The sequence below is a fragment of the Microcaecilia unicolor genome, chromosome 6 (genome assembly GCF_901765095.1).
Source record: "Microcaecilia unicolor chromosome 6, aMicUni1.1, whole genome shotgun sequence".
Lineage (NCBI taxonomy): Eukaryota > Metazoa > Chordata > Amphibia > Gymnophiona > Siphonopidae > Microcaecilia > Microcaecilia unicolor.
In genome coordinates, this window is record NC_044036.1 from 22,516,144 (window position 1) to 22,536,523 (window position 20,380).

General features: G+C 48.2%; 1 protein-coding gene across 1 annotated transcript in view; it reads right to left on the reverse strand.

Annotated features, from left to right (window-relative positions):
- Positions 1-20,380, reverse strand: part of AGBL4 (ATP/GTP binding protein like 4) — a 2,274,308-nt gene that overhangs the window by 1,798,239 nt on the left and 455,689 nt on the right. The window lies entirely within an intron of this gene.

A 20,380-nucleotide genomic window follows, 5' to 3' on the forward strand; every position in this document is an offset into this window, starting at 1 on the left:
GGTGGTCATCTGCTCAATTGGGGCACTTTTTTGAGACTTGGTCCTAAAATAAAATTGACCAAGTGAAGCTGGTGAAATGCTCCTCGGAGCCGGCCTTATTTTTTCCATTATCAGCTGAAGCCAGACATGTCTTAACAACGCCCCCGTCCTGCCTCCCATACCCTTCCGAAACGCCCTCTTTAACTTTGGCCGGCTCTGCGATGGAAAGCAGTTGGAGCTGGCCAAAATCGGCTTTCCATTATACCGATTTCGTCAGCTTCAGGAGATGGCCGGCCATCTCCCGATTTGAGATGGCCAGCGATCTCCTTCGAAAATAACCTGGATTATGTCACCAAAGCTGTTGTTCCAGTTACAGCTTCTGCCTCTATGCAAACAGAGCATATGATCCTAGGAGAGGATCTGGTTCCATGTGCAAGATGTTTTCAGCTTGAATCTGTCATGAAAGAAGTGAAAGAATTGAGAAAGGAGGAGGCAAAGTTGAGAAGCATCCATGAAAATGAGAAATTGCTACTACTATTTAGCATTTCTATAGCGCTACTAGACGTACACAGCATTGTACACTTGAATATGAATAGACAGTCCCTGCTCAACAGAGCTTACAATCTATTTAGGACAGACAAACAGGACAATTAAGGGATAAGGGAATTACTAAGGTGGGGATGATAAAATAAGGGTACTGAACAAGTGAGTAAGGGTTAGGAGTTAAAATCAGCATCAAAAAGGTGGGCTTTTAGCCTAGATTTGAAGCTGGCCAGAGATGGAGCTTGATGTACCGGCTCAGGAAGACTATTCTAGGCATATGGTGCAGCAAGATAAAAGGAACGGAGTCTGGAGTTAGTGGTGGAGGAGAAGGGTGCGGATAAGAGAGATTTACCCATTGAACGGAGCTCCCAGGGAGGATTGTAGGGAGAGATGAGAGCAAAGAGCTACTGAAATGCTTCATTGATGTATTTCTCATATAAAATTACCCTGTTTGGCGTTTGCAGTATTTTTAGAGGGCACCACACATTAGGGGCTAAATTAAGTAAATGGGACCCACAGTTAGGTACCAGGATGATCTGTATGCTAAGCCAGTATTCTATAAAGGTTGCTCAGTTTTGAGTGGCTTAGCATGCATTTTCGCACTCAAGTTTGGGCTCAAGCCGTTACGTCTGCCAAAAGCTGGTGTAAATTCTCATGCCCAACTAATGGCTGCTTGGAAGAAGTGCTGTGAGAACAGTTCCAGAGAAGGAGAGATCTTCATTGGTAAGAATTTGCTGGAAATTTGTTTTTTAATCCTGGGGAAAGGTGGGTTTAGAATTAAATAGGTAACCTCAGGGACCTTGTTTTTGAATTGCTCTGCTCACTTAGCATAGGAGTTTAGGGAACAGTTTTTCTTAGCATATAAAGTCTCTGTTATAGTTCCATAGGCTAGCATTTAAGGGGGATTCTTTTTTACAGTTACTATAGTAATAGTATAAAACACATCTAAAAGGCACAGAAAGCCTCAGCTTAGACTTTACTTCTCTCCCGCCCACCCCTGGCTTAAGCTCTAATTTATAGGCCCTTCAACCAATTAGGAGGCTACATATTTAATTAGGGCATCTCTATCCGCCAGTATTTAGCTCTTAGAAATAGTCTACTTAGATCCATAGAGGGGTACCTACTAATAGCATTAAAACAATAATAATAATAATAATAATAAAAACTAAATATTAGCATAGCATATAACTAGAACTCTTAGGGACATTAGTTTCTATATTTCCATTCCATTAGTAACTTAATTAGGAAATCACCAATAATAAGATACAGGCAGTAGTCCAGAAGCAAGATGGCGGCTATCCAGTCTTTTGCACTGAGTGTCACATGTTTGATTATCTCCCAGTTGGTGAAGATATGTGTGTACTCAGTGGAATGAGCTCCTAGCACTCAGGGAATGGGTTTGATCTCTGGAGGCTAGAATAGCAGAACCTGGAGTACCTGAGGCAGACAGAGAGGTTTATAGAGAAGTCCCACCTCCAGTCTGACAACCTCTATGCTGCCATGGAGGAGAAAGGTCTCCTGAAGGGAGAGCATCACTGTGAAGAGGCAGGAAGTGATTCTGTAGCCATGACCTGCCTTCCAGGGGATGCAACATCCTCTCACACCGAGGATGTATCTCCAGGGGTTTCTGCACAGGAGGGAAAGGATAGGACTGCCACTGTAGTTGGAGATTCAATTATTAGGCATGTAGATAGCTGGGTGGCTGGTGAACGTGAGGATTGTTTGATCACTTGCCTGCCTGATGTGAAGGTGGTGGACCTCACGGGGCACCTAGATAAGATTTTAGACAGTGCTAGGGAGGAGCAGGCAGTCTTGGTTCATGTGGGTACCAATACATAGGAAAATGTGGGAGAGAGGTTCTGGAAGCCAAATTTAGACTCTTAGGTATAAAGCTGAAACCTCCAGGGTAGCATTTTCAGAAGTGCTCCCTGTTCCATGTGCAGGGCCCAAGATACAGGCACAGCTCCAGAGTCTCAATGCGTGGATGAGCCGATGGTGCAGGGAGGAGGGTTTTAGATTTGTTAGGAACTGGGCAAAATTCTGTAAAAGGGGGAGCTTATTCCATAATGATGGGCTCCACCTTAGCTAGGGTGGGACCAGGCTGCTGACATTGACATTTAAAAAGGAGACAGACTAGCTGAGACATAGTGGAAGGAGAACAACCAGTGGGACACTGTCATACCAGGATACAAATTATATCACAGTGATAGGGTGGGTCGAATTGGTGGAGGGGTAGCATTATATGTTAAGGAGGGCCTTGAATAAAATAGATAAAACTTCTGCAGGACTGAAATTCTATGTGTAAAGGGGGAAAGGATAGTGATAGGAGTGTACTACCATCCACCTGACCAGGATGAACAGACAGATGTAGAAACGTTATCAGAAATTAGGGAGGCTTACAAACTGTTGACGAAATCAAGGACTGCTATATGGAGCAGCTGGTTCAGGAGCCAACAAGAGGAGGAAGAATTCTAGACCTAGTCTTTAGTGGAGCGCATGAACCAGTGCAGGAAGTAATGGTGCTGGGGCCACTTGATAACAGTGATGATAATATGATCAGATTTGATATAACCTCTGGAGTAAGTACATCCAATACTTTAGTTTAACTTTCACAAAAGAGACTACGATAAAATGAGAAGAACGGTAAAAAATAGAGGAGCAGCCGCAGAGGTCAAAAATTTACATCAGGCATGGATGCTGTTCAAAAATACAATCCTGGAAGCCCAGGCCAAATATATTCCATATATTAAAATAGGAGGAAGAAAGGTCAAATGACAAGCAGTATGGTTAAAAAGTGAAGATGTTAGAGCTTAAATAAAAATACTTCAGAAAAAGGATACGAATGAAAATAGTAGGAAACAGCATGAGAAATGGCAAGTCAAAGGCAAATCCCTGATAAGGAAGGCAAAGAGAGGCTTTGAAAATAAGATTTTGTTGGATAGGAGGTAGTGTTCTTTTGTGTATTAAAAACTGGTTAAAAGATAGAAAACAGAGAGTAGGGTTAAATGGTCAGTATTTCAAATGGAGAAGGGTAGATAGTGTGGTCCCGAAGGAGTCTGTACTAGGACCACTGCTTTTTAACATATTTTTAATCTAGAGATGGGGAATAACTAGTGAGGTAACTAAATTTGCTGATGACACAAGGTTATTGTCGTGTTCCTTACCTGTGACACTCTCCCCGCAGCAATGCCTCGCTCTGGATCCGCAGGAGGAGGCGTGGGCTGGAAAGATCGGGCCATCGTGGGCCGTTTGCGGCAAATCAGAGGGGCCTTGCCGGCCGCCTGGACTGCACTGGCTCGCCGCTACTGGTCGGTGGTGGTGGAGGAGCGCTAGCCATCTTGGCAGCGCCGGCGTCCATGAGGGAGAGAGTCTCTTCCGGGCGCGGGGCCCGGGAGCACCGAGGACACTCCTCCAGCGTCCAGATTGGCTGTTCACGGCTGGACTCTGCCTCCTCTCTGTAGGCCGGCCAATCCTGAGTCCTTGGGCTGGCTGAAGGCTCCACCCCCGGACAGCTGTTTCTTGTCTCTCTGATGGAAGGGGCTATTTAGGAGCAGCTTCTGGCAGCACTCTTTGCTTCGGCTTCTACTCGTGTGGATCCCTGAGTGCTGTGATTCATTTTGAACTGATTCTCGTTTTCAGAACCTTTGCCTGGACCTGGCCTTTGCTTTGCTTGCCGCCTGCCTCAGAACCTTTGCCTGGACCTGGACTTTGCTTTGCTTGCCTCCTGCCTCAGAACCTTTGCCTGGACCTGGACTTTGCTTTGCTTGCCGCCTGCCTCAGAACCTTTGCCTGGACCTGGACTTTGCTTTACTTGCCGCCTGCCTCAGAACCTTTGCCTGGACCTGGACTTTGCTTTGCTTGCCTCCTGCCTCAGAACCTTTGCCTGGACCTGGACTTAGCTTGGCTTGCCGCCTGCCTTTGTACCCCTGCTTGGACCTGGACTGTGTTTTGCTAGCCGTCTGCCTTTTGAACCCTAGCCTGGACCTGGACTGTGTTTTCTTGTGGCCCGCCCTGAACCTTGATCTGGAACTGGACTGTGTCGGTGCCTGCTGCCTATCCTGAGTTCTATTCGGACCTCCGCTGGGGTTCCAGTCCTGTTTCCTCAGGTAAGACCGGGATTGTTCGGCTGCCAAACGCTGTTTGGCACAGGGGCTCACACCTTATTATTGCAGGGCATGACAGTTATTCAAAGTTGTTAAATCACAAGAGGATTGTGAAAAATTGCAAGAGACCTTATGAGATTTGGAGACTGGGCATCCATATGGCAGATGATGTTTAATGTGTGCAACTGCAAAGTGATACATGTGGGAAAGAGGAGCCCGAAAGCGAATGATACATACCTGTAGCAGGTGTTCTCCGAGGACAGCAGGCTGATTGTTCTCACGACTGGGTTGACGTCCACGGCAGCCCCCACCAACCGTAACAAAACTTTGCGGGCGGTCCCGCACGCAGGGCACGCCCACCACGCATGCGCGGCCGTCTTCCCGCCCGTGCGCGACCGTTCCCGCTCAGTTGAATGACAAGCAAAAAGAGTAAAACGCAACTCCAAAGGGGAGGAGGGAGGGTAGGTGAGAACAATCAGCCTGCTGTCCTCGGAGAACACCTGCTACAGGTATGTATCATTCGCTTTCTCCGAGGACAAGCAGGCTGATTGTTCTCACCTAGCTGGGGTATCCCTAGCTCTCAGGCTCACTCAAAACAAGAACCCAGGTCAATTTAACCTCGCAACGGCGAGGGTATAACAGAAATTGACCTACGAAGAACAACTAACTGAGAGTGCAGCCTGACCAGAATAAATTCGGGTCCTGGAGGGTGGAGTTGGATTTAAACCCCAAACAGATTCTGCAGCACCGACTGCCCGAACCAACTGTCGCGTCGGGTATCCTGCTGGAGGCAGTAATGTGATGTGAATGTGTGGACAGATGACCACGTTGCAGCCTTGCAAATCTCTTCAATAGTGGCTGACTTCAGGTGAGCCACCGACGCTGCCATGGCTCTGACACTATGAGCCGTGACATGACCCTCAAGAGTCAGCCCAACCTGGGCGTAAGTGAAGGAAATGCAATCTGCTAGCCAATTGGAGATGGTGCGTTTCCCGACAGCGACCCCTTTCCTATTGGGGTCGAAAGAAACAAACAATTGGGCGGACTGTCTGTGGGGCTGTGTCCGCTCCAGATAGAAGGCCAACGCTCGCTTGCAGTCCAATGTGTGCAACTGACGTTCAGCAGGGTGGGTATGCGGTCTGGGAAAGAATGTTGGCAAGACAATTGACTGGTTAAGATGGAACTCCGACACCACCTTCGGCAGGAACTTAGGGTGAGTGCGGAGTACTACTCTATTATGATGAAACTTAGTATACGGAGCATGAGCTACCAGGGCTTGAAGCTCACTGACCCTACGAACTGAAGTAACTGCCACCAAGAAAATGACCTTCCAGGTCAAGTACTTCAGATGGCAGGAATTCAGTGGCTCAAAAGGAGGTTTCATCAGCTGGGTGAGGACGACGTTGAGATCCCATGACACTGCAGGAGGCTTGACAGGGGGCCTTGACAAAAGCAAGCCTCTCAAGAATCGAACGACTAAAGGCTCTCCAGAGATGGCTTTACCCTCTACACGATAATGGTAAGCACTAATCGCTCTAAGGTGATTCCTTACTGAGTTGGTCTTGAGGCCAGACTCTGATAAGTGCAGAAGGTATTCAAGCAGGTTCTGTGCAGGACAAGAACGAGGTTCTAGGGCCTTGCTCTCACACCAAACGACAAACCTCCTCCACTTGAAAAAGTAACTCTTTTTAGTGGAATCCTTCCTAGAGGCAAGCAAGACACGGGAGACACCCTCAGACAGACCCAACGAAGCGAAGTCTACGCCCTCAACATCCAGGCCGTGAGAGCCAGAGACTGAAGGTTGGGGTGCAGAAGCGCTCCGTCGTTCTGCGAAATGAGAGTCGGAAAACACTCCAATCTCCACGGTTCTTCGGAGGACAACTCCAGAAGAAGAGGGAACCAGATCTGGCAGGGCCAAAAAGGCGCTATCAGAATCATGGTGCCGTGGTCTTGCTTGAGCTTCAGTAAGGTCTTCCCCACCAAAGGTATGGGAGGATAAGCATACAGGAGGCCAGTCCCCCAATGGAGGAGAAAGGCATCCGACGCTAGCCTGCCGTGTGCCTGGAGTATGGAACAGAACAGAGGCAGCTTGTGGTTGGTCTGAGAGGCGAAAGGGTCCACCGAGGGGGTGCCCCACTCTTGGAAGATCTTGCGTACCACTCTGGAATGGAGCAACCACTCGTGCGGTTGCATGACTCTGCTCAGTCTGTCGACCAGACTGTTGTTTACACCTGCCAGGTATGTGGCTTGAAGAAGCATGCCGAACTGGCAGGGCCAACGCCACATCCCGACGGCTTCCTGACACAGGGGGCGAGATCCGGTGCCCCCCTGCTTGTTGATGTAATACATTGCAACCTGATTGTCTGTCCGAATTTGGATAATTTGACAGGACAGCCGATCTCTGAAAGCCTTCAGTGCGTTCCAGACCGCTCGGAGCTCCAGTAGGTTGATCTGCAGATCCCTTTCCTGGAGGGACCACAGTCCTTGGGTGTGAAGCCCATCGACATGAGCTCCCCACCCCAGGAGAGACGCATCCGTCGTCAGCACTTTCGTGGGCTGCGGAATTTGGAATGGGCGTCCCCAGGTCAAATTGGTCCGAATGGTCCACCAGTGCAGTGAAGTGCGGCAACTGGTAGAGAGGCGGATGGCATCTTCTAGATTCCCGGTGGCTTGGCACCACTGGGAAGCTAGGGTCCATTGAGCAGGTCTCATGTGAAGACGAGCCATGGGAGTCACATGAACTGTGGAGGCCATATGACCCAGGAATCTCAACATCTGCCGAGCTGTGGTCTGCTGAGACGCTCTGGTCTAGGAAGCCAGGGACAGGAGGTTGTTGGCCCTCGCTTCGGGAAGGAAGGCCTGAGCCGTCTGAGTATTCAGCAGAGCTCCTATGAATTCCAGAGATCGAGCTGGCTGGAGATGGGACTTTGGGTAATTTATTACAAACCCCAGCAGCTCCAGGATATGAATAGTGCACTGCATGGACCGAAGAGCTCCTGCCTCCGAGGTGTTCTTGACCAGCCAATCGTTGAGATATGGGAACACGTGCACTCCCAGCTTGCGTAGATACGCCGCGACCACCACGAGGCACTTCGTGAACACCCGTGGGGCAGAGGCGAGCCCAAAGGGCAGCACACAATACTGAAAGTGCCGTGTGCCCAGGCGGAATCTGAGATACTGTCTGTGAGCTGGCAGTATCGGGATGTGAGTGTATGCGTCCTTTAAATCCAGGGAACATAGCCAATCGTTTTTCTGAATCATTGGCAGAAGGGTGCCCAAGGAAAGCATCCTGAACTTTTCTTTGACCAGTTATTTGTTCAGGCCTCTCAGGTCTAGGATGGGGCGCATCCCCCCTGTTTTCTTTTCCACAAGGAAGTACCTGGAATAGAATCCCTGCCCTTCCTGCCCGGGTGGTACCGGCTCGACCGCATTGGCGCTGAGAAGGGCGGAGAGTTCCTCTGCAAGTACCTGCTTGTGATGGGAGCTGAAGGATTGAGCTCCTGGAGGACAATTTGGTGGAGAACCCACTGGTCGGAGGTTATAAGAGGCCACCTTTGGTGAAAAAAGTTTAACCTCCCCCCAACTGGCAGATCGTCCGGTACGGACACTTTGATGGCGGCTATGTTCCCATGGATCCAGTCAAAAGCCCGTCCCCGGCTTTTGCTGTGGAGGCGCAGGGGGCTGCTTAGGCGCACGCTGTTGACGGGAACGAGCGCGCTGGGACTGTCCCTGTGCCTGATGAGGCCTTCGGGCCGGCTGGGTGTACCTACGCTTGTTATAGGCGTAGGGCGCAGCCTGCCTGGCCCGGGAAAAAACGTCCACCTGCTGAGGTGGATGCTGAAGGCGCCCGGTGGGAGAGTTTGTCGAGGGCGGTTTCCCGCTGATGCAGTTGGTCCACCAGCTGCTCAACCTTATCACCAAAAGTATTATCCCCCCGGCAAGGGACGTCGGCCAGTCTCTGCTGGGTGTGGTTGTCCAGGTCAGAGGCACGCAGCCATGAGAGCCTGCGCATCACTATACCTTGGGCCGCAGCACGACATGCCACGTCACAGGTGTCATATATACCCCTGGACAGGAACTTTCTGCACGCCTTCAGCTGCCTGACCACCTCCTGAAAAGGCCTGGACTGCTCCGGCGGGAGCTTGTCGACCAGGTCTGCCAGCTGCTTCACATTATTCCGCATATGTATGCTCATGTAGAGCTGGTAAGACTGGATGCAGGTCACGAGCATGGAAGATTGGTAGGCCTTCCTCCCAAACGAGTCCAGAGTGCGAGACTCCCGCCCCGGGGGCGCCGAAGCGGTATCCCTCGAACTCCGTGCCCTCTTGAGAGCAGAGTCCACGACCGCCGAGTCATGAGGCAATTGAGGCCGCATTAACTCTGGGTCCGAGTGGATCCTGTATTGGGACTCCGCTTTCTTGGGGATGGTGGGATTAGATAATGGTCTCAACCAGTTCCGAAGCAGTGTCTCTTTGAGGACATTGTGCAACGGCACCGTGGAGGACTCTCTAGGTGGTGATGGATAGTCGAGGACCTCGAGCATCTCAGCCCTCGGCTCATCCACAGAGACCACAGGAAAGGGAATGCAAATAGACATATCCCTGACGAAGGAGGCAAAGGAGAGGCTCTCAGGTGGCGAGAGCTTTCTCTCTGGTGAAGGAGTGGGGTCGGAGGGAAGGCCCACAGACTCCTCTGAGGAGAAATATCTGGGGTCCTCCTCCTCCCCCCACGAGGCCTCTTCCTCGGTGTCGGACATGAGCTCCTGCAGCTCAGTCCTCAACCGGGCCCGGCTCGACGTCGAGGCACCGAGGCCTCGGTGGCGTCATCGAGCGGTGGACTCCCGCACCGGTGGGGATGAAGCTCCCTCCATCGACGTCGACGGGGACTCCACCTGCGTGGCGGTCGAGACCGGCGACGCAAGTGGCATCGGCGTCGAAGGCCTCGGCACCGGGCTGGAGCACGCCGGCGCCACCATCAACGGCGCCGAGGGCGCAAGCACCCCCGGCGCCGGCACAGTCTGGCGCATCAGCCCTTCCAGGATCCCCGGAAGGATGGCTCGGAGGCACTCATCTAGGCCCGCAGTCGGGAAAGGCAAGGGGGCCGGTAGAGGTGTCGGTGCCGGAAGCTGGTCGGGTCCAGGAGACGGCACCGAAGTGCTGGCACCCTGGCGTGACGATACCTCTACCACCGAGGGGGATCTCTCCTCTCGGCGCTGCCGCTTCCTCGGCGTCGAATCATCCCTGGCGCCGGGAGCCAGATGCGCCGTGGGCGACCGATGACGGTGCTTCTTCACCTTTTCACGGTGCCCGTCATCGGCGCTTTGTGGAACAGAAGAGGAGGACGTAGATCCCCCTCGGCCTTGAGGGATCGGGTCCGACAGGGTTCGGTCCCGAGGGCCCTGGGTAGAGGGAGTGACCGGGGCCGATTGCCCACGCGGCCTCTCACTCCTGCCATCTCCGGAGGACCGGCGGGCCGACGGGACCTGTGCTCCTGGGGTCGGTGCCGTCGGTGCCGATTTCGTGGACATCGGTACCGGTACCGAAGAGCCGGCCGTCGATACCGATGCCGTCAAAGTCGACGTCGAGGGGCCGGCGCAAGTTCCAAAAAGACGGTCCCGAAGAACTTGCCTCGCTACCTGTGTCCGTTTCCGGAGACCGAGACACAAGGTGCACGTCTTGGTATCGTGCTCCGGCCCGAGGCACTGGAGGCACCAAGCGTGAGTGTCGGTCTGCGAGATATGCCGGCCGCACCGACCACACTTTTTAAATCCACTCCGGACCTTCGAGGACATCAACGGAAAAATTGCGTCGGCGAAGTCAAAGTCGTCAATGGTGGCGGTAAAATTCACACCTCGAAAATAAATCGACCGCGCGGCCACAAGGCCGCAACGCGACGCCCCCGCTAATAGACGAGGGAAAAACAAAGTTCTGCGTTTTTTTTTTTTTTAGAGAAAATAAAACAGAAAAACGGCAAACAATGAAAAAGAAAAACTTCGCGGCGAAAGCGCGATCCGGTTTCCGGGGCTGACAGAGAGAGAGACTAACGCGGCTCTCTCCAGCGCGGAAAAGAAAAGACTGAGCGGGAACGGTCGCGCACGGGCGGGAAGATGGCCGCACATAAGCGGTGGGCGTGCCCTGCGTGCGGGACCGCCCTCAAAGTTTTGTTCCGGTTGGTGGGGGCTGCCGTGGACGTCAACCCAGTCGTGAGAACAAGCAGCCTGCTTGTCCTTGGAGAACTATAGCTATGTGATGCGAGGTTCCCCATTAAGAGTCACCAATAAGGAAAAGGATCTAGGTGTCTCATTGATGATACGTTGAAACCCTCTGCTCAGTGTGTAGCGGCAGCTAAGAAAGCAAATAGAATGTTAGGTATTATTAGGAAAGGAATGGAAAACAAGAATATGGATATTTTAATGCCTTTATATTGCTCCATGGTGTGACTATCCCTCAAGTACTGTATGCAAATCTGGTCACCACATCTCAAAAAAGATATAGTGGAATTAGAAAAGGTACAGAGAATGATGACAAAAATGATAAAGGGGATGGGACGACTTCTCTATGAAGAAAGGCTAAAGTGGCTAGGGCTCCTCAGCTTGGAGAAAAGGCGGCTCAGGGGAGATATGACAGAAGTCTATAAAATAATGAGTGGAGTGGAACGGGTAGACGTGAATCGCTTGCTTACTCTTTCCAAAAATACTAGGACTAGGGGGCATGCAATGAAGCATGCAAATCGGAGAAAATATTTCTTCACTCAATGTGTAATTAAACTCTGGAATTCACTGCCAGAGAATGTTGTAAAGGCAGTTACCTTAGTGGGGTTTAAATAGGTTTGGATAACTTCCTGAAAGAAAAATCTATAAGCCATTATTAACATGGCGTTGGGAAAATCCACTACTTATTTCTAGGATAAGCACCAGGATCTTGCCAGGCACTTGTGGGTCGGCCACTGTTGGAAATAGGATACTGGGCTTGATGGACCTTCAGTCTGTCCCAGTATGGCAAACGCTTATGTTCTTAAATGACAGTATACTATAACTGTGAGTGTAAATCTTTGGAACGTCCCTGACCTGCCCATGTCCCGTCCCTCGACAAGCCATCTTTGGAGATGCACGTGAGGTGCATTAGGTGCACTTTTTATGGAATAGGGTGTAGGACAAATTTGCGTGCAACTCCAAATTTGAGTCAATTAAGTGCTTGCTGAGAAGAAACAGTGTGTTTTAAGCCTGTAAAATGTATTGGCACACAGATAATAGGAAGTGCCTTGCAGTGATGTACCCTGTTTTTATTTGAAACTTGACTGTTCTGGGCTGTGATTGGCCTGGAGTTTTGAAATTATCCAGCAGTGACTGGCTGTTGCTTCAGTTTCAGCCTGGGAGAAGAACAGAGAGATCGCTTTTGCTGAAGCTCTGTGATCTCCCCAAGTACTTTCTAGAAAGTATGCAAGTGTTTAGTTAGTGTTATAATTGATCCATGTTTCAGTTACCTGTTATTGTTTGCTAATTGCACTATTTTGTTCCACTGTTCAATATTTTTTAAGAGAATAAACATAATTGTTCGCCCTGTTTGTCTGGACTGATAAAGAATCCTGGTGATTTGTGTGTTGGGTCTGTGAGTGCTTTCTGGGAGCTGTGGGACCACTGGGAGTGTGGCTCCAGTAACTTAGAAATCACTGGGGATAATTGGAGAGCAGGAATCTCGCTCAGAAGCGGTTGTGACCCAGTCGGTGGAAGGAGGGTGCTAGTCTAGAGCACAAGCAGCAGGTGCAGGCAGACCTGAGCTGTGCTGGGGATAGACACTCTAAGTGGCCACAGGGTAACCCCAGGTGGGCGGCTAGGCATTTTATGACACTTGCTAACATCAATTATCGTTAGTGCCAATTAAGCTAATAAGTTTGCATATAGATCTGGGATTTATGCCTACAATTTGGCACCTAACTTTCAGTGACCTATACAGAATCTTGGGGTAAATGAATGCTTGCTAATATGTGTTGCAGTTAGCTACACCTTTTGAAATGCTGTTGTCTGCTTTGTGTTATCTGCCGAAATAACAGTGAACATTCGGTAACGACCTCCATGCTAAACGAGCAATTCTATAAATAGATGCTCACATTTGTGTACTCCATTGCACACATGAATACAGGGAAAATTAGCACTTATATGTGTAAGCAGCCTAAATGCTATTCTGTAAAGAAGCACATAAGTGAAGGTAACTGCAAGGTGGTTTACAAGCAGGGGCGGACTAACCATACAGGCAACTAGGCAGTGCCGGAGGGCCAGGGCTGTGAAGAGGGCCCAGTACTTCCTTCCCACTTGCCCCAGCTGTGATGTTCTTTTCTCTCCACCAGAACTGGGAATGAGAAGCCCCATCTCCTCTCCCTGCTGTGCTCCATTTCCCCAAACCTGCATTCACAGCATGTGTATTCTGGGATGTGGAGAAAAAAAGGACATGGATAGATTGGGGGGGGGGGGGGGGGAAATTACATAATCAAATCTTCATGCATAATTTCCAGTGTACACTTTTATGCAAGCACAAAGTATAGGATTCAGCAAGCTGGCCAGATTTTCAAAGGCAAACAATCTAAGGAGTTTCCCTTTCAAAGTGAAAGGATCTGCAGGAGTATACATTACACAGGGAGGCTCAATAATTGTCCTCACCATTTCTTGCAATAAAAAGGTAACAGAAAATTAACTTTAGTGGTAAGGGAGTTTATGATTAAAACAGTTGGTGCATGAAAGTATTTGTGACTTTGCAGCACTGTATTTCTGGATATCTGCACACCCCCTTCTTTTCACAGTTTCTTGTCCACTATTTAGTATGTTACTCTATTGCTATAGCTCCTTGGTCTGTGGTTATATTCTGCAATGCTATTTAGCCTAGTTTTGCTGGCTGATACCTCATCAAAAAGAAAACCGTCAGCCACTTAAAATAGGAATAACTTTGACATCAGAAAGTCAATTCACTCAACAACATTTTGTTCTGGGTCTCTGTCAAGTTCTTCTAGCCTGTGAAACTGTCAAGAATGATGGATGACTATCAACCTTCTGCCCCCTTTTTTCCCCCCTTGTCTTCAGAGATCTACTGCTAGCGGGGCTGCTGATTGCCAGCCCAGCCACAATGCCCTCCCTTCATTTTACGTTTCCTTTTTTTTAAATTATCTTTCATAAGATGCTAAATAAGAAGTGGAAATTATGTAAAAAGATAAATGATTTTAGCCATCTTAACAGCGTCTATAAGAGATTGAACTCTATGAGCTAACTAGTTACAATGCCCAATGTTGCTTCCATGGAATTCCTAGGTGTTTTGTATTCATTGTCATTTTCAAGTGCTGATTTCTCTCATACATTTCACTCTACTACCTGATATTTTTATGACTGAGATTTGAGAGTGTGATATGAAGTCTATGGAGGTGAATAGCATGGTTAAGACAGTGATAGCCTTCCCATAAAGGCATCACTTTGGTAAAGCCTCTCACTTTAAACATTTTTTTTCTAACATCTAGGCATGGGAATTTATACAAAGTTTTTTGGCTTCTTGTGTCTACTTTTCTTTATAAAAAATGGCACCATAAAAATCATTTTTAGTAGGTGCACTGTTATACAATTACCTTCTGTCTCCTGGAATCTACATATGGCACCCAAAATTGCATGTCCAAGTTGGGCACACATCTGAATCAAGTAACAAGCTGCTAACTAGCAATAATTGGGTGTTAATGACCAATTATTCCAGTTAATTGGCTCTAAATAGGAATTGTGCACGCATCTTGCTAAGCACTATTCTATAAAGATCTGCACACAAGTCTTTTAGCGTGTAGCTCAAAAGGAGGTGTGGCCATGGGAGGAGCATTGGTGGGTCAGAGGCATTCACTAAAGATGTGTACATTATTGCAGTATTCAGGGGATTGGCGCCTAACTTATCCACCAGAATTTTCACCAGGTTTCAGCTGGTGTAAATCCTTGCGTCCAAAGTTTGATGTGGACTTCGGCTCTAAGCACTATTTTATAAATGGCTTGCAACTTGGAGCACTGTTTATAGAATACCACTCTATGCCGATTTTTTTTTTTGCACCAAAATTTGGGTGTCATTTACTGAATCTAATCTCACATGTGAAAGTACCACAACGTGGTGCATATAAGATGTGTTTTTTGCTACTTATTTTATAACAGGATGACTATGGGGTCCTTTTACTAAGGTGCGCTGAAAAATGGCCTGCGCTAGTTTAGGCACTTATTTTGGGCGCGCAAAGATCCATTTTTCAGCACATACGTAAAAAAAATGCCTTTAAAAATTTTTTTGCTGAAAATGGACGTGTGGCAGAATAAAAATTGGCTGCATCCATTTTGGGTCTGAGATCTTACCACCACCCATTGACTTAGTGATATGTGGTAACCGGGCGGTAATGGTCTACGCGCCAAATGCCAATTACTGCCCATTTTTGGCACACATCGGAAACTTAAAATTATTTTTTGGACATGTGTAGTGGATGCGCATAAAAAATGAAATTACCGTCCGGGCCATGTGGTAGCCGGGTGGTAACTCCAAACTGGTGCATGCTGGGCGCGCATAGGCGCCTACTCAGCTTAGTAAAAGGGCCCCTTTATGAGAAGTCCAAAAAGGTGCCTTTTATAAAGGCAACGTGGAGGGGTATAATCGAACGGCGCCAGCCATCTATTTGGCTGGTGCCGCAAAGAGCAGTCCCGAACCGTATTATCGAAAAAGATGGCCGGCCATCTTTCGTTTCGATAATACGATTCGGGCCGGCCAAATGTCAGAGATGGCCGGGTTTGTGATGGCCGGCATCGGTTTTCACCGATAATGGAAACTAATGCCGGCGATCTCAAACCCGACCGAATCCAAGGCTTTTGGTCATGGGAGGAGCCAGCATTTGCAGTGCACTGGTCCCCCTCACATGTCAGGACACCAACCGGGCACCCTAGGGGCACGGTGCATAGCTCCCTTACCTTGGGTGCTAAGCCCCCCAAACCCACTCCCCACAACTCTACACCACTACCATAGCCCTTATGGGTGAAAGGGGGCACATACATGTGGGTAGTGGGTTTGGGGGGGGGGGGGTTGGAGGGCTCCCATTTACCACCACAAGTGTAACAGGTAGGGGGAGGATGGGCCTGGGTCCACCAACCTGAAGTGCACTGCACTCACTAAATACTGCTCCAGGGACCTGCATACTGCTGTCAGGGAGCTGGGTATGACATTTAAGGCTGGCATAGAGGCTGGCAACAAATATTTTTTGGGGGGTGGGGGGTGGGAGGGGGTTGGTGACCACTGGGGGAGTAAGGGGAGGTCATCACAGATTCCCTCCGGTGGTCATTTGGTCAGTTGGGGCACCTTTTTGAAGCTTGGTTATGAAAAAAAAAGGGACCAAGTGAAGCCGGCGAAATGCTTGTCAAGGCAGGCTTTCTTTTTTCCATTATCGGACAAAGCCGGCCATCTCAAGGCACGCCCCCGTCTCGCCTTCGCTACCCTACCAAAACGGCCCCTTGAAGTTTGGCCGGCTCCGCGATGGAAAGCAGTTGGCGCTGGCCAAAATCGGCTTTCGATTATACCGATTTGGTCGGCTTTAGGAGATCGCCGGCCATCTCCCGATTTGTGTAGGAAGATGGCCGGCGATCTCCTTCGAAAATAAGCTGGATAGACAGAACCAGCCCCTGTACCACACAAATGCCGACCCTCACATTTATACTTCCTCCAAAATTTGTGTAAATGTGTTTCTATACTTTAAAGAGGTAAACTACACACAATTCAAGAAAAAAGTAGGGGTGTGCCAAAGAACTTCCAGCATTCAAGTATGGCTAACATTTTATTGATAAAGCACCCAAACAGGAAAGACCCAACATGGGGCCGTATTTTGGCAGAGGACTGCTTGCCTCAAAGGTCAAAATGTTCTGAAAACAAAAAAACCCCAAATAATATATAAAACACAAATAAAACATATGAATCAATAATTATAAAAAAATTATAAAAATAAGGACTTATTGATAGCTCAGAGAAGGGATCCTCCGAAGCTGCACAATGTGTTAACAGCAGTTAGCGTATCTGGGTTTAAAAAAGGTTTGAATAAGTTCCTGGAGAAAAAGTCCATAGTCTGCTATTGAGATACACATGGGGAAAACCACTTCTTGCTCTGGGATTCGTAGCTGGAATGTTGCTACTATTGGGGGTTTTGTCAGGTACTTGTGACCTGGATTGGCCACTGTTGGAAGCAGGAGACAGGGCTAGATGGACGTTGGTCTGACCCAATATAGCTGTTCTTATGATACATTAACAATGCTTATACAAATGTATGAATAAATAAAACTAAGAGATAACAAAAGATATAAGGCAAATAATATCTTACAAATTACACATAAATATAAATATAAACACTCACTACTTAAAAGAGTGATAATAAACCAATTCAATCTACAAAAGGTAGAGGACCTTATTCCATCTACAAAAAAATAGTGATAATAGGTCTGTAAAAACTGGAATGTAAGGAATGATACCTTACAGAGAGGGGCATAATCGAAAGGGATGTCCAGGTTTTGATGAGGACGTCCTCCGAAAACATCCCAATGGAGGGGCGGGAAAACCCATATTATTGAAACAAGATGGACATCCATCTTTTGTTTTGATAATACGGTCGGGGACGCCCAAATCCTGAAATTTAGGTCATCCTTAGAGATGGTTGTCCCTAGACTACTACTACTACTACTTAACATTTCTAAAGCGCTACTAGGGTTACGCAGTGCTGTACAATTTAACATAAAAGGTCAGGCCCTGCTCAAAGAGCTTACAATCTAAAGGACAAGTGAGTAGTCAATTCGATAGGGGCAGTCAAATTGGGGCAGACTTGGTCGTTTCTGATTTTCGGCGATAATGGAAACCAAGGATGCAAATCTCAGAAACGACCAAATACAAGCCCTTTGGTCATGGGAGGAGCCAGCATTCGTAGTGCACTGGTCCCCCTGACATGGCAGGACACCACCCGGGCACCCTAGGGGGCACTGCAGTGGACTTCATAAATTGCTCGCAGGTACATAGCTCCCTTACCTTGTGTGCTGAATCCCCCAAATCCCCCCCCCCCAAACCCACTACCCACAACTGTACACCACTACCATAGCCCTTACGGGTGAAGGGGGACACCTAGATGTGGGTACAGTGGGTTTCTGGTGGGTTTTGGAGGGCTCACATTTACCACCACAAGTACAGGTAGGGGGCGGGGATGGTCCTGGTTCCGCCTGCCTGAAGTCCACTGCACCCACTAAAACTGCTTCAGGGACACGCATACTGCTGTGATGTATGACATTTGAGGCTGGCAAAAAATATTTTTTAAGATTTTTTTTGAGGGTGGGAAGGGGTTAGTGACCACTGGGGTAGTAAGGGGAGGTCATCCCCGATTCTTTCCGGTGGTCATCTGGTCAGTTCGGGCACCTATTTGTGCCTTGGTGGTAAAAAAAACAGGACCAGGTAAAGTCATGCAAGTGCTCGTCAGGGATGCCCATTTTTCCATTATGGGTCGAGACCGTCCATGTGTTAGGCATGCCCAAGTCCCGCCTTCGCTACGCCTCTGACATGCCCCTGTGAACTTTGGTGGTCCCTACAACGGAAAGCAGTTGGGGACGCCCAAATTCATCTTTCGATTATACCGATTTAGGCGACCCTGTGAGACGGACGCCCATCTTCCGATAAATGTCGAAAGATGGGCGTCCTTCTCTTTCGAAAATGAGCCTGAGAGTGTCCATGCATATAAATGTGGAGACTTGCAAGTTAAGATTTCCCATTGGGCACATTTTATGCAAATCAGTCCTACTCAGGCTATTAAGCAGCACTGTATGCTGGTGAGATGTTCATTTTCCCCACATTTTATTGCTTATCTTTAGGGCTAGAAGCTGCTTCACTCCTGCAAATATTTATTTATATTGTTATTTATCATATATTATTTCTACCTTTCCTATACTATATATTGGTATTGTGATAAATATAGGAAATTCCTCGTCAGGACCAGAGGGAGCTCTTACATAAGTACATAAGTAGTGCCATACTGGGAAAGACCAAAGGTCCATCTAGCCCAGCATCCTGTCACCGACAGTGGCCAATCCAGGTCAAGGGCACCTGGCACGCTCCCCAAACGTAAAAACATTCCAGACAAGTTATACCTAAAAATGAGGAATTTTTCCAGTCCATTTAATAGCGGTCTATGGACTTGTCCTTTAGGAATCTATCTAACCCCTTTTTAAACTCCGTCAAGCTAACCGCCCGTACCACGTTCTCCGGCAATGAATTCCAGAGTCTAATTACACGTTGGGTGAAGAAAAATTTTCTCCGATTCGTTTTAAATTTACCACACTGTAGCTTCAACTCATGCCCTCTAGTCCTAGTATTTTTGGATAGCGTGAACAGTCGCTTCACATCCACCCGATCCATTCCACTCATTATTTTATACACTTCTATCATATCTCCCCTCAGCCGTCTCTTCTCCAAGCTGAAAAGCCCTAGCCTTCTCAGCCTCTCTTCATAGGAAAGTCGTCCCATCCCCACTATCATTTTCGTCGCCCTTCGCTGTACCTTTTCCAATTCTACTATATCTTTTTTGAGATACGGAGACCAGTACTGAACACAATACTCCAGCTGCGGTCGCACCATGGAGCGATACAACGGCATTATAACATCCGCACACCTGGACTCCATACCCTTCCTAATAACACCCAACATTCTATTCGCTTTCCTAGCCGCAGCAGCACACTGAGCAGAAGGTTTCAGCGTATCATCGACGACGACACCCAGATCCCTTTCTTGATCCGTAACTCCTAACGCGGAACCTTGCAAGACGTAGCTATAATTCGGGTTCCTCTTACCCACATGCATCACTTTGCACTTGTCAACATTGAACTTCATCTGCCACTTGCACGCCCATTCTCCCAGTCTCGCAAGGTCCTCCTGTAATCGTTCACATTCCTCCTGCGACTTGACGACCCTGAATAATTTTGTGTCATCGGCGAATTTAATTACCTCACTAGTTATTCCCATCTCTAGGTCATTTATAAATACATTAAAAAGCAACGGACCCAGCACAGACCCCTGCGGGACCCCACTAACTACCCTCCTCCACTGAGAATACTGGCCACGCAATCCTACTCTCTGCTTCCTATCTTTCAACCAGTTCTTAATCCATAATAATACCCTACCTCCGATTCCATGACTCTGCAATTTCTTCAGGAGTCTTTCGTGCGGCACTTTGTCAAACGCCTTCTGAAAATCCAGATATACAATATCAACCGGCTCCCCATTGTCCACATGTTTGCTTACCCCCTCAAAAAAATGCATTAGATTGGTGAGGCAAGACTTCCCTTCACTAAATCCGTGCTGACTTTGTCTCATCAGTCCATGTTTTTGTATATGCTCTGCAATTTTATTCTTAATAATAGCCTCCACCATCTTGCCCGGCACCGACGTCAGACTCACCGGTCTATAATTTCCCGGATCTCCTCTGGAACCTTTCTTAAAAATCGGAGTAACATTGGCTACCCTCCAGTCTTCCGGTATTACACTCGATTTTAGGGACAGATTGCATATTTCTAACAGTAGCTCCGCAAGTTCATTTTTTAGTTCTATTAATATTCTGGGATGAATACCATCAGGTCCCGGTGATTTACTACTCTTCAGCTTGCTGAACTGACCCATTACATCCTCCAAGGTTACAGAGAATTTGTTTAGTTTCTCTGACTCCCCCGCTTCAAATATTCTTTCCGGCACCGGTGT